The sequence below is a fragment of the Periplaneta americana genome, chromosome 13 (genome assembly GCF_040183065.1).
Source record: "Periplaneta americana isolate PAMFEO1 chromosome 13, P.americana_PAMFEO1_priV1, whole genome shotgun sequence".
NCBI classification, from domain to species: Eukaryota; Metazoa; Arthropoda; class Insecta; order Blattodea; family Blattidae; genus Periplaneta; species Periplaneta americana.
In genome coordinates, this window is record NC_091129.1 from 128,399,654 (window position 1) to 128,413,340 (window position 13,687).

The following is a 13,687-nucleotide window of genomic DNA, read 5'->3' on the forward strand; positions in this document are numbered from 1 at the left end:
TTCACTCATTCAAGATTATAGCGATAATTAACTATGAAACAATAAATATTAATTTACATTTCCCTTTACAACAATAATAATGGAAATGTGAATTAATGGAGTAACCTACCTGTACCGGTACTTGTAGTGTAGGCTTACGTAGTTAACAAAGTGGGATGAGGTTAAGCAATAATGATCACACCAGAATTGGAAATAAAACGTGATCAATAAATTTTATTGTAACAGACTTTTTCTACGTCTCTAGTAAAGCAACAACTAAAAATAACAACAAAATTAACAGCTATGATTAAAAACATATCCTTTGAAAAAAAAAAGTAGGCCTAAGCAATAATAATCCCACCAGAATTGAAAATAAAACGTGATCAATAAATTTCATTAAAACAAACTTAATTTTTCTACGTCTTTAGTAAAATAACACATAAAAATAATAACAAAATTAATAGCTACAATTAAAAATATATCCTCTGAAAAAAATGTACACCTAACCTTTATTTCTCTGGAAATTTAGCAGCCTAAGTGACAGAACTTTAACCGGTATCTAATGTCCTTTGGGTTAGACTGAAACATTTCATTGTGAAATTTAAGGATATAATGTATTCTAACAGTCACAAATAACTTCAAAATTAAGAGTTTTGTTTCTGCACAGCATTCTTGTGGAAACCCAGGAACCTTTCTGAATCTTTCGGAAATCGGAAAAAGGATAACTCTGGCCTCTTTCTCTTACTGTTGCTACAATTTATAGCACTACAAACGTCTCCTCCTTGTCCCATATTATTATTCAAATTATTATATTTTAGCCATTTAACATTTTCATTACAACCAATAACGAACATTTCACAAGCATCGATGTGAAATACGCAACGAGCTAGCACTCGATAGAAATACGACACAGTCCAAAGTCGACCATGGACAGTCTATTGTTTCTAGTTGCTAACCGCTTGGAGCGCTTTATCACGAGATTTGCAAAAAAACACCTCAAGCTTCGCGACTGTATATAGTAGACTGTGATAGTACATGATTACAGTATGTCTCGTGACCAGAACATAGTACGAAATGGAAATATAAAAATTGGAAATTTGTCCTTTGAAAATGTGGAAAAATTCAAGTACCTTGAAATAACAGTAACAAATACATATAAATGATGCTCGAGTGGAAATTAAACGCAGGTTAAATAGGGAAATACGAATACCTTATTATCCGGTTGAGAAACTTTTATCATCCAGTCTGCTCTGGAGTCGTGGACAGTTAAGTTAATTTTACATGGCAACGATAGATATTTTACTGAGTACAATGTGTTTATTGAGAAAGAATGAAATACTTCTCTATCATTGTCTATCAAGTGATTGAAAATGTAGACTAGACGGAAGACAGGATCGAATTTGATGCAACCAGCGCTGTGGCCAGATTATTGGAGCTCTGTCATAAAGGTGAAATCGAGATTGGCGGCAGTGCTGCAACCTATTGACTAGCGGTAGTACTATAAGAGTCGTATTCCGCTACTCTGTATCAGTTTGAGTTCAATAAACTTCTACAGGGCTTCTGGAATTAGATTAGCTATGTCTATAAATAAAAACTACAAATATCTCACTAAGACCTTGACTTTTAGCGATTTGGCGTTTCTTCTTTCAGAGAGGATAGAGAACTCGATTGAAAAAAAACATTCCCTGGACTTGGCTTTCTCTCAACCGATTTTTCGGAAGATTTTTTTTTTTTTTCGTAAATCTGAAAATTATTAATTTTCGTACGATTCGTTAAAATCCAAAATGTTTCATAAACATCAATTTTAAAAGCGATCAGTCAGCCTTATGATTCTTTACTTCTGCTTATTCCTAAGCAAGGTGTGGGCCACATTGACCTCTGCGTGTTAATTCATCTTCTCGAGGTCGTCCTAAGTTCTTTTCAACTTAGGTTTGTAAAGCAATTCTTGCTTTGTAGGAATCTATAACTCCTGATGACATTGCTTCACAAGCATGTGTGGTTCTTTCTGATGTTGTTTTATCTGAAGCCCAAATTTCGGGAGGATATGTTGTATCTGATCTATGAAATTAGAAATTAAGGGTGTTATTCATAGACATTTCGCTAGCCCGCGCTAGCAGCGTGCTAAACTAGCCCCGGCTATCGACTGGTTACTTGTACAGGATTCATATCATATCGCTAACACTGGTTTATGAATACGAAAAACGTTAGTTCGCTGATCATCCACCGAAAGCCCGCGCTAAGAATGTCTACGCATACGGCCCTTAGTAATCAGCAAAATTGTTACAATTGGATTTGTGGGAATTATACTCATTAAATCCTCAACAAAAGCATCTTCTACTTGCTGGGGATAAAGAAACGTTAGGCCGATATCCAGTGCAACCATCTGCTAATTTCACTATTAATGTCCTTGTATTCAAATGAAAGGCCCATAGCTTGGATTTTTGTCCATCATGCCTGTGTTACATGATAGATGAAGTAGGCTGCACTTGCTTCGCAGCTTTATGAATTGATTGTTCAAAATCTAGTAGGTCTACTATTGTTGATGATTGAAGTTTAATTAATGTTAATGTTATCACAGTGACAAGCTTACTGAACATGTTATAATACGTTTCTGCTGATTTGTTGGGAAGTAAACAAAATACTAGGGGTAGGCCTATGTATGAAACATTTCTTGAAATATGAATTGTAAAGAATTGATAAATGAAATTACAGTAGTAATTAAAGGTTCTATCAACAAAAATTCTATCAGACTGACAATGTTGTTGTTTAATCAACTGTCCGAAGACAGATTTGAACCTCATAAGTAACACCAAGAAGGCATCACTCATGACTTCATGAGGCAACTAGGCCAGGAGATAATGGGGTAGGGTGGCCAGTTCCTAGTTTCTTGGTGGGAAGGTGCTTTTTATTTTATTTATTCGATCTAATTTTTACGGTTAAAACTAAATTATGAAATTCCGCATCTAGCTTCACAGCATCTTCAAGATCATTTAGATCTAATGCAGCAATGTCTACACCGGTGGTGTGTTATGGTAAACTGTACTAAATCAAAACATATCACGTTCACTTTGCGCAAGGAGAATGATACGTTACTGTGTCGGATGTATATCAATCGCAGAAATATGTTCCGCTTTGATATTTTATTAATAGTATATGAGCCGTTCAGAGCAGAAGTGGTGTAAGTCAAAATTAGGTAATGAGGTTTAAAGTAAAAATTCTGTAAAATACAGCACAAAGTAGCAATTAATATATGCTTCGTGCTATTCACTGACTACTAATAGTTTATATAAATTCAATATTAACTGCTACTCTACGCTGTATTTTACAGAATGCTTACTTTAACCCTCATTACCCATTTTTGACTTGCATCACTTCTGCTCATATGGTAGAGATGAACAACGATCGAACAGCGCCCGCAAAGCCGAAAACCCGCACGACAATGTTGTATCGCATCCTTGACGTAAAGACTGGTTGTGAGTGTTCCGAGACTCGAGATTGATCACTCCCGAAGTCAAGCAGCCTTGAACCGCTACAGTTGTTTATATCTGACTGAACTTTTATCTACTTTGGCAACTGCGCTAAACTGGAGAATTCCCACGGTATCTTTGAACCGTGCCGTTACGCTTAGCACCAAATTTAAGTAAATACACAATCTTGCCAATATAAGAACACGACATTGGTGCGTGGCGTCGTTGGAGGGAGAAATTGGTTTCTTTTCTCTCTCTACCTCCTTTGTTCTGAACATTACTGAGAGATAGCACCATTGTTAGCTACAGGATATATTTGCGCAAATATATTGAAGTAGATTACGTGACCTATTACGTGACTTATATGAGAGTCTCGAGACAAAACAGTTTTGCTATATTTCTTTTTTTATTAAATGTTAAGCACAGGAACGCCATTTCGTAATTTTATTTAAGAAACAAGCCAAACAAATTACCTTTGCATCAAAAACGGATGCTCCCTGGACCAAATTATCGTATTTTATAATTGTTTGAATGCAACAGAAGCCAGAAGTCTTGCACTTGACTAATGCAGTGAATTATTTAAGAATATAGTCGCGAATTTTACTACCACCATTTCGATTGTGTTTTGTTTGGCACGGCTCGGTACAGCCTGGTGACTAGTGGCCAGCGAGTAACGTCGACTATCGACATTGCTCTGCCCTGGGTATTATATAGGCCTATGTATAAACAATCAAGTAGCCTTTTTGAAACATCTCTATCTTTCAGTGTATAATAATCCGTTTCCCAGTCTTTATTTAATTACTAGGCCCTTATTAAAATATTATGTTTAATATCAAGTGTGCAATCTGAAGTAAAAAAAAAATATTAATGTTATGTTTTAAGTTTCATAGAAATGCAAATTTATTTGATCTTTCTTTTTTTCTACTTATAATAGAACCAGAACATTTTGATAACTAAGATACTGTTCTCTTTTGACTTTTTCTCATTTAAACATTTATAATGTCATTTATTTCAATGATGTGTGCTATTCAAAGTTACGAAATCTTTCCACGCCGACCAAATGCTACTTCGAGAATGATGAGAGAGACTCGAAGCGCATGAGAATGACGAGTCGAGACTCGAAAGACAAATGCAAAGAACACAGCGAGCGAGAGCGGCAGTTAGTTTTGTTCATCTCTAGTATATACGAATTATTCCGACATTCGACTGAGGAGACTTGAAGAACCACGAATTAAATATTCAATTTCGTTAAATTTGTTTTATTGAATTTTACTTGTCAGCCTTATGGTAATTGGCGTTACAAGATGTGTGATTTATTGGTCAGAATTATTTCCTAGGTGCGCGCATGTTTAGAAGCGACGATTTAAGCCTAGCCGCATACAAATAATGGGCCGGTAAGAGGTAATAAGAAAATGTTACGCCATGTTGATCTTACCTTTTATCAAATCAAATCATAATTATGTTGAAAATTATGTCCACCTTTCGGGATGCAAGAATCACATCGGAGAGTCTTGAAGATACTGAGGCAAGAATACAGTAAGTTAATCCTGGAAAATCTTAATGTCGATTAGCACAAGAATGCGACATGTCACGAAGATCAGCATTAAGAGGACTGGAATTGCTGCACTTTTATCCTTGCAGAGTGACAGTGGTTCATCGATTGCAGCAAGGGAGTCCATTCACTCGCGCGAAATTTTTCGAGTGGATGTTGCAATCTGTTCATGACCATACTGTTGATCCATCTCAATTAATAATGACGGACGAAGAGCTTGGTTACCTTTAAAGCCTTGGTTTTTCTGAACCGACGCATGTGACTTGCGAGGTGCTAGGCTCGCCTCGTACAAATCCGGACTACACGAGAGGTAGTGAGTGGTTCTATATTGCGAGATGCGAGGTCTGCGAACCTCGCAGCAATAGAAACCACGCACTATCTCTCGTGTAGTCCGGATTTGGGGTGCGAGGCCCCACTTCGCACGTCGCATGCATTGGTTCAGAAAAACCAAGGCTTAAGGTGTTAGGTACAGCATACAGCAGTAAAAGTATTGGAATATTCACGTTTATTTCCACCATTACTGCATCTTGTACAATAATGAAAATTAGTATATGTAAAACACTGTCCGTTTGCTATATGAAAAAAATATTTTTACAGTTTAAAAAATTATTTACATTTTTTTTTTTCAAAATTCAGTTCACTGTGCAGTGATGAAGCGTTTCCCACTTAACTAAAAAATTATCCAACATCCTGTGATGATTTTTTTTGTGTGTATTTATGCATGTCATCTATAATATGATGCAAGATCACTTCTCTACATTTGATAGATTGTCTGATAAAAAATAAATTCATTAAAAATGGTCAAATATCAGTATTTTCTTCTAACACAAAACAAAAAAAATATTTATTAAGGGATGTAGTTGAAAGAGCACGATATTGTAAACATGAGTTTCAGCAATAAAAGAAAAGAGAGAGAACATGGAAAAGTTAACAAGTTTATGAGTTATGAGGGAAACGCTTCATCACTGCACATGAACTACCACCATTATGAATTTTGAAAAAAAAAAAAAAATATATATATATATATAAATATTTTTTAATCGTAAAAATATTTTTTTTTCATATAGTAGAAGGACAGTGTTTTACACATACCAATTTTCATTACTGTACAAGATACAGTAATGGAGGAAAAAATGTTGAATATTTCCAAAAATTTTACTGCTGTAAGCTGTACCTAACCCCTTAAGCGGTTATGTCCACTCTCAGAATACAAGGTAGCCTACTGGAACACTAAAAATTCTCATTTAGTGCATGAAGTTCCTCTTCACGATCAGAAAGTGGGAGCGTGATGTGACATTACTGCACGCAGAGTAATTGACCCATTTTTTATAATACTTACTGAAGATGAAAAACAGTATGCTTACTTCCAGTAGAATAACTCCACTGCACGGTCATTCGCTATATCGATAGAAGCATTAGAAAAAGTGTTTGATATTCGCGTAATTAGTCGCGAACATTCGCCAGTTTCTTCCCCGCATTTAAATGTTCTTGATTTCTATCTGTGGGGAAATTTAAAACAAAAAGTGTATCTGAACAATACACACTCTCTTGAAGAGCTGCAGAACGAGTGAAACTGCAAATAGAGAATTGCAGAAGGCGTTTCAGAATTTTCTACATCGATGTGATTCTTGCATTCAGAAAGTTGCACATCATTTTCAAAATATATGTTTTCATAAAAGGAAAGATAAAGATAACTTTTTCTTATTGCCTTTTACCAGCACATTAGGTTGTGCGGGATTACAGGCTTAAATCACCGCCAATCACGGCAGATTCGTTTTCCTCCCGTGCGAGAGAGCGGTTGGATCTCCACTAAACGCGCGTTACGACCGGTTATAATCCAGGTAAGTTGCATGATTTCCTTCTCCGTCTTGCAATCAGTTTTTGATCGCATTCCCCTCCCCTCGCGTATATGGTACCTAAGAGGTTACATACATTTCCGGCTTTTCTCCTTCAAAATTTTCTAGAGCTCTTCAATGGAACAACGTGACTCGGAGTGAGAAAAGTGGCCAAGAGGCTTGGAGCTCACATATTCAGTTTCTTTCAGTTCCGAACCCTTTGCGAGGACGCGTTTTGCGTGCCTTTTAAATTTCTCCTCCCATTTTCCCTCTTTCAATTCAATATACCGCACACTGTATTTCCATACTGCCAAATAGGAGAATTTTGAGCTTAGAAATTAGTGGAGAAACATTTATGATAAACTCCTATCAAAATGTGTTAATTCGGCACACTTCATGCCACTTGTAGCTTACGTGTTAACTGAGAAAAAATTGGGGTCCATAGTGTCTGTAAACCTGTTAGAAGGATCGAAAAAGAAAGTTCTGTTTCGCGTTCGCTATGAAGATGCCGAACAGCTATACATTTTAGGCCATCCTTTGTGATTTCCGAGGACAAAAAATAGAAATGATTTCCCATTAAAAATCTTTTATATTTGATTGAAATGATTTGACATATCCAAATTTTGGAAAATATCTCTTAAGTATACATTTGGAAGACAATTTTTCAATCCAGGATGGTAAAATTTTGTCGAGACATTTAGGTTAAAGTTCACATCCATTTTTATTTCCTTGTATACGCACCCAGAGCTAGAGCCCCTTGGAAGGCCATTCCACGCATTGCTGAGAGTTGCTCCATAGTAGCTCCTCCACAGAGGATAATGCTTTTGATACGTCCATGTCAAGAGCAAAAATTGCAAGTGTATTATGAAATACAAAATATGCCCTAAGCATAAGTGACGAGGACAATGTGTTATTAAACCTTGGCACACTACGCCATATGATTTCTTTGTGTTACTTTTCAGTAAGAGTAGACGTGATGGTAAATTTATACAATGAATGACGAAGAAGTAACTAGTAGGAATGAGGAAAGAAAGTTATGAAAGATTATTCATTCCGTTGGACTCGGAAACAGTTGTTGTACCGTACTGTATTATGGCGTCACACCAATTACATTGTCTGTTTTTAGAGTAATATGCTATTTTAAAACCAATATGATACTTTACTTTTGCATTCGTATTAAGAAAGATAAAGATCATTAAGTTCTCAAATATTATGTTAGGCTACATTACATCATATTTCCCAATAAAAGAAACTTTCGACTAAAAACAAAATTCGTGCATGTTTTCATTTTTGTTTTCTACAAGTTACTACACTGCAGGCATCTACTGTATTTCACGAATACACAGTATACAGATTACAAGCAAAAACTTTACAAATTTTTAGAAAGCGGATAACCGAAAGCCTAGAGCAGCGTTTTCCAAACTGGGTGTCGCCTGAAGGTTTATGGGGTGTCGCGAACTGTTTGGCATATTTAATTATTTTGAGCTATTAACTCATGATAGCTGAAATGAAGTAAGAAAATCGCTGATCACTCCTTGCTTACCTAGCTGCCTTGTAGATACGTGTCCTTGACAGATGCATAGATGTGCGTATAGTTGTAGTATACAAGTATAATTCTAGTCTGCAAGATAAGGATGAAAATATCTTGACTGCAACAGACAAAATACCTGCCTTACGAGACAAGTTAGCAATTTAGTCTCGGAATGTGAAAGAAGGGAGCTATGAAATATTCCCAAATACATCTCACTGTGATTCGAAGAACGAAATAAAATATTCAAGTTACAACTATCTAATATTACTCACAGATAAACTCGAAAGTTACTTCCCAGATCTGAGCACAAAAGCTTACAGTATGACTGGATAAGAAATCCATTTTTGTCATCTGAATTTAGTAAACTTTCCTTAGCAGAAGAACAAGAATTGGCAGAGATTAAAAATGATAGGAGCTTGAAGTTCAAACACCAAAGAGATAATTTGAATAATTCTGGATTTCACTTGAAGATTTTCCGAATCTTGCTAAATGGGCTCTTGTTGTTTTCTTGCAGTTTTCAACCACATATTGTTGCGAAGCAGGATTTCTGTGATGACCGATATCAAAACAGTGAAACGTGGCAGTTCAAAAATGTTGAAGAAATTCGAGTGACTTTATTCCATAGTAGCTGTACCCGTGCGCTCCGCTGCACTTGTTAGAAATAAATATAAAGTAATTACATAATTAAAATAGGACATCTGGTCCAGGGAACATTCGTGTTTGATAGAAGGATAAATCATTTAATATGTCACTTAATTTAAATTGTATTTAAATAATTAAAATTCGATTATTTTGGTCCAGAGACCACTCATTTAGTGCAATGATAATTCCTTTAACATATTTCTTAATTGTTATTACACGCAAATAATTAAAATATGGTCATTTGGTTCAGAGAACATCCGTTTTTTGTGCAATTTGGTCCCATCAAAATTTTGCTTGGAATGAAACGTATCAGAAATCATTTTTAAAGAAACTTTTGTTATGCAACATTTAAAAAAAAAATTAATAATAAGGGAGATATTTCGATTTATTTAATTCAAGCCCCCTTATAACCTCCCTTTTAAATAAAGTATTTTGAATGCCATATAGGCTAAAATCTAAGTTACAACGAACTTAATTTACATTTCAATTTTCATATAAATCGGTTCAGCCATTATCGCGTGAAAAGGTAACAGGCAGGCAGGTAGGCAGACAGACAGACAGACAGACAGACAGACAGACAAAAATTACAAAAAAGCGATTTTCGGTTTCAGGATGGTTAATTATACATGTTAACACCAATTATTTTTGGAAAATCGAAAATTATCATAACAATTTTGGCTACAGATTTATTATTATTTATTAGTATAGATTCGTCCAAACATAAAATACATTTGTAAGATCCGCCAAGCATATGTGAGCCACCAAGGGTGAAAATAACTGTGATTCTTTTCCTCATCTTACAACTCTATGTAAATATTTCTTTCGCGTCATATAATATGTTAACAATACTGCAAATATGTGTGTTAATTTTATTCATTTTATGAAGGGTGTACAAGTAGCCTATTAATGTGGGGAATGCTTTCATTTGAGGGATAAGGTTGACGCACTAAAATTTTAGAGTTGGCTAGGGTGCGGCCATATAAAAAAAGTTTGGAAAGCACTGGTCTAGAGCCTCGACTTCCTATGCCTGGAGGCAATTTCAAATCCCAATTCTGTAAATACTGTATTTACGTAGTTTTCCACGAGTCACTATTACTTGAGAGATTAAATTCCATTCACGTTTATATTTTTATACGCTAATATCCAAAAGTTAAGCACAATTCTGTGCTGTCTGGGTAAAGGGAGATAAGTCATAAAAATGAGTTCGGAGATAAATGAAAATTAAACTTGGCACTCTTATTACAAATAATTTTCTACACAAATAAAACACATCAACTGCTTGTATTCTTTGATTTTTGCACACCCACTTGTATAATGTAATTTGTGTGTTCATCTGGGGAACAAAATTCCACCTGGACAAAAAAAAAAATGACTTATACCCCTTTACCCGAACACCACAGAATTAAGGTATGAGCAAAGATTTCATTAATGAAGTGTCAGAGTTATAAAAAACATAGTAAAAATTATTCAGAAGTTTATTTGGTATGAAAACATTAAAGTAACAATTTTTACTGCAAAAACATGAATGTAAAATTTCATTGTGTATGGGGTTTCCGATAAGCAAGTTATAATCTTAAGTATATGGAATAAATTAAAACAGTATGTGCTTATCTAGTATTATATTTATAGCATTAACGTTTTCAGTACGTGTGTGCCATTTTCAAATGCGAATGCCTGTTACATTTAAATAGGTCTACATAACTGTGGAATTGGAACATTCGTGAATATTATGGATGTTGTTGATAATAGTACATTATGCAACGAGCCTATAATGAAGGTAATTAAGAAGTGAGTATGGATATTTATGAAACGAGCGCAAGCGAGTTTCATAATTTTCATACAAGCTTCTTAATTACCATTATAGGCGAGTTTCATACGACTTTTTATGCTCGACCATATTTCTAACTTGATATTATTAATTTTTTACCAATGTCCCGTATGTTGTGAGGTGTGCGCAGACGCGAAAGTATTGATTTTTTCCGAGGAACAGATGTCCACATTGACCTTGCTAGGCCATAAGAACCTACAGAGATAACATTGAAATTAAATTAGACATTGAAAAACTAGATGACAAATTGAATTTATTTGAATATTATTTACAATTAACGCTAATTATTATAGTAACAGAACATAACCTTCTGCGACAGTATTGGATTTCCAGCCTCCGTGACTTTTCGCTAATTCTCTTTCGATTGCATATCCGAGAATAATCGATACTTGCGGTTTTATAACGGTAGAAAGCTGACCTGTCATTGGCTGAACAGTTGTAACCTGAGTCGTCATTGACTGAAAGACCTGACCTTTAATGAGTAGGTGTACTTTAATGACATGCATTAAAGGTCTGCTACCAAGTGTATAATTACTACATTTCGGCATGGTCGAGCATGAAACTACTCAAAACACAACTTGAATAAAATATAAAATACATATGTTAACAATAATTCACGTGATCACTTCGATGACATGTTTTAGAGTAGTCTTCTCTTAATGTGGATCATCGTGGTTAAAATATATTAAAATGTCCAATAGAATGGTAAATGTTAAAATTAACTTGCACTGATAATCACTATAAAACACTGTAGTCTTGTTGAGTAGTATTTATGTTCATATATGCTATACGACATATCTAATGAGATATAGTGCAACATATAGCATATATGAACATAAATTAACATTAATACTACTCAACAAGACTACAGTGTTTTATAGTGATTATCAGTGCAAGTTAATTTTAACAATTTACCATTCTATTGGATATTTTAATATATTTTAACTACGATGATCCACGTTAAGAGGAGACTACTCTAACAACATGTCATCGAAGTGATCACGTGAATTATTGTTAACATATATATTTTATATTTTATTCAAGTTGTGTTTTAAGTAGTTTTATCAACAACATCCATAATGTTCACGAATGTTCCAATTCCACAGTTATGTAGACCTATTTAAATGTAACAGGCAATTGCATTTGAAAATGGTACACACGTACTGAAAACGTTAATGCTATAAATGTAATACTACATAAGCACAGACTGTTTTAATTTATTCATTATACTTAAGATGAATGTAAAAGTTTTCAAAATTTGAAGATAACGTTCAGAAAAGAAAATAAAGGCTAATATGGGGTGTGGTTACGACTACACATGCTTCGCAACGATGTGACATGCTCTCTACGAGGTGATACAAGAGCTTTACTAGCAGTTGGTTCCATTCCTCACGAAGAGAAGTGCGGAGCTATGGAATTGACAGTGATATATATATTTTTTTCAAAGGGACAATTAGGCCTAACATTTCATTAAACTATGTTTAACGCTCAACTGGCACACTTATAACTTTACATTAAATTGATTGACCAGAAAATAATTGTCCACAATTAGATCCGCCAATGCATTTTAACGAAACTGCTGTGCTAATTAGACCTAATGCTTTCGCGAAAAACACCCAAGCAACCGGCACATTGAAGTCAACTGGAAATTATGGCTCAGTATATCCGCAATTACTTTCACGAATAGTTACAGTATATGCTAGCGTCCACGCATGGGAACATTTTAAATGAACGGCAAGGCTTCTGGAATGCACATGTCAAGGTTTCAAACTTGTGGTTTTCATGGTTTTAAGTTATGCACCAATGCGCAAGTGTTGAAGCCTTTTGCCGCTTGAAGCGCTGTTGTAGTAGCAACTGTTTTAATGTCTGCAGCGGCAACTGCATCAATAGCGATGCGTGCCTCGGGTATTTTGCTTTATTCCAAGCTTGTGTCTTGTTCTTTTGGTGCTGCTCTCCGAATAGTGTTACTGTAGAGGATATTACACCTAAAATGGTAAGTACATAGCAATCCTGTAAATAACTATAATTTTCATTAATTAAAATATATTTCCCGCCACTAACTGATAGTATTATTGCGTATTGGATCTGACGTAACCAATAGATAATGCACTCTGTCGTAGTCACGGTGAACTGTTTAGGTTAAATGTCCTGAAAGCAGAAGCGCATTGTGCTAGCGAAATTGGTCAATATGACACGAAGGTCAGGGTCTGTCTGAAATGAGGCTCCCGCGGTGGAGAGCAAGTGAAAACATTACAAGAAATCGATGAATTCAGTACGCTATTGTATTGGTTGTGAGATATATGACTTGAGGTTAGGACTCACACACGGAGCGAGAACCCGAATTGATTTTGCCATTAAGAAGTAATAGAGCTCTGGTGTACATTGCTGCATGTATAATATTATGACATTATCGTTCGTTTGTTTTCGTGTTGCTTATAGCAACCAGTCTGCCGTGCACAAAAATTGCTGTCGTTTATTCAAGGTGCAGGTCACGCCAAATTTCATTTTATAAAATCTGATAAACTGATTGGAACTTAATCCTCAATATCTTTACAACCAGTACGAATGTGAAAAAATAAATTTTATTTTTTAAACGTAGACCTAATTTGAGGAATAATCACTTTTGTTGACGTCGTACAAAATTTTGTCCAATATTCTTTTGAGAAGATTAACTCCATATGTAGATGACATTATTGGGGATAATCAGTGTGGTTTTAGGCGTAATAGATCAACTATTGACCAGATATTTTGTATTCGACAGATAATGGAGAAAAAATGGGAGTATAAGGGTACAGTGCATCAGTTATTCATAGATTTCAAAAAGGCATATGACTCGGTTAAGAGAGAAGTTTT

General features: G+C 35.1%; 1 protein-coding gene across 6 annotated transcripts in view; it reads left to right on the plus strand.

Annotated features, from left to right (window-relative positions):
• The window catches only part of LOC138712423 (uncharacterized), a 216,227-nt gene that overhangs the window by 81,570 nt on the left and 120,970 nt on the right, over window positions 1-13,687 (plus strand). Inside the window, exon 1 of one of the 6 annotated variants that reach the window (XM_069844224.1) lies at window positions 12,707-12,827. The exons of the other annotated variants lie outside the window; for them this stretch is intronic. The gene's annotated coding sequence lies outside the window, so the exon portion shown is untranslated. Of the gene's footprint in view, window positions 1-12,706; window positions 12,828-13,687 lie in introns of those variants that run through there. 6 annotated transcript variants of the gene reach the window in all.